Below are 1836 nucleotides of genomic sequence, written 5' to 3'. Positions count from 1 at the left end.
CTCTGTAAACTAACATAAGAGTGTTTAGATAACTAAAGTAGTAATACTCTTATATTAGTTTACGAAGGGAGTATTTGTGTTCTCAGCGTTGTGATATTTCCCCAGGAGTTTTATGTACTTTGGCTCAATTGTAGCCTTGGTTCTGTGTTTAGACTTCTCGTATGAACTCCGTTTTTAATTTTATAGATCCTATAAGAACCATGGCTTGCAAAGAGAGCCTTGGCTCAGTGGTTGGGCATGCGATTGTGCAGCCTAACGACCTGAGTTCAATTTCTAGAATTGACAGGTGATGCACATGGGTTTTCCCCCATTTATGAGGATCAAGTTTGATGTGTGGTAGAACCACTCATCAAAAAATATCTTGATACTCATTTAAAAAATTTTGAGGACCATATTTATCTTGGTACTCATACTAAAATGGACGTATGCATCCCTAGTTGGTGCAGAGGCCGGGGAAGTGAAATTCTCCCCCAATTTAAAGATTGGCGTCATCAGCCTCTGGCGCACGGGGGAAACCCTAACCGCGCCGCCAGCCGCCCCTCCCCATTCCTCCCCCGCTTCGCCGCCGCCGGAGGGGACACTGGCGAAGCCCGTGCGGTCCCTAGGGAAGGTGGCGGCGGGGCGTCCTCGTCGTTTCGCCATTGCCTCACGCAGATCTCACGGCGGCCGGTGGCGCGCGACGGTGTTCCGCCGGTGGCTGGCGCTTGCTGCCTGTGGGGCAGCGTCCCTCACGGCGGCGGGGCTGCCCCTGAACGGCGCTTGGTGGTGGCCACTTGGCGGCGCGTGGGTGGGCTGGATCTAGGCTTCGGGTCTGCGTCCCCGTCGTGGCAGCGCTTGCTGTTGTCCTCGGCCATGGGGCGTGGTTCCGGACAGGCCTAGCACCGGTGGTGCTGGCCAGGACGCACGCTGGCAGCACCCTACTTCATCTCGCATCGTCTCGCTGGCCAGTGGTGGTCGTCATCTTCTTCGTCAGAGATGGCCGGCCAGAGGCTTGGTGATCGGATCTCGAGATCCATCATCTAGTCCCGGCTGCGAGTTGGGGAGACATGGTTGCCGGTGAAAACCGAGCCGACGATAGGCGATGGCGGCGTTCTACGCCGTTACCTTGATGGAGGCATCGTCATGTAACTACTGTCGACCCACTCGTGCTGCTCCGGGGGAAACCCTAGGATCTGGTGTTCCAGATCGGACGATGCCGGCACTGCGGTGTCGTTTCTCTCTTGGGAGCATCGTTTGTGGAGCAGCGCTGGAAGTCAGAGGCAGGAGGTGGAGCGGCTTCGTCTTGCACGGAGCTTCGGTGGAGATGTCAAGTCATGCCTGACCGACAGGTGCTACGCTTTGTCATGCCTGGTCGGCAGGTGCTACGCATGACAGATCTTCCAAAAACTTCAAGCTGTGTCGGCTGGTGGTACTTGACAGCATGGTGCTGAAGTGTATCAGTGGCGACCGCGACGTGCTCAGCTGTTTACGCGTGGGGAGGAGGTGCTGTTGGGCGCCGTGGTGGCGTCGACGATAGCTAGACCGAGCAAGGTTGATGCATCAGTACAGTTCTTAAGATGGAGCGGTGACAGTTGGCGACGGCGGCCTCTGAGAGCACACCGGACCAGTGTGTGCCCCAGACCCGCAAGTGGCTAGGTTGGGGTCTCAGGTCTTAGATGTTAGGCTTGGCTGCGAGGTCTGTGTTATTAGGCCCGGACTATCAGCATCCCTTCATCAACTGGATAGGAGTAGCGATAGATGTTGCCTAGACGGTGGCTTCAGACTTACTGTTGTATTTCTTTGTAAGGACTTTTGTGAATAATTAATAAAATGGCTGCATGCATCGTCCAAATGCAG

Source organism: Triticum aestivum, chromosome 6D (assembly GCF_018294505.1).
Source record: "Triticum aestivum cultivar Chinese Spring chromosome 6D, IWGSC CS RefSeq v2.1, whole genome shotgun sequence".
Lineage (NCBI taxonomy): Eukaryota > Viridiplantae > Streptophyta > Magnoliopsida > Poales > Poaceae > Triticum > Triticum aestivum.
This window is presented reverse-complemented; position numbering follows the sequence as displayed.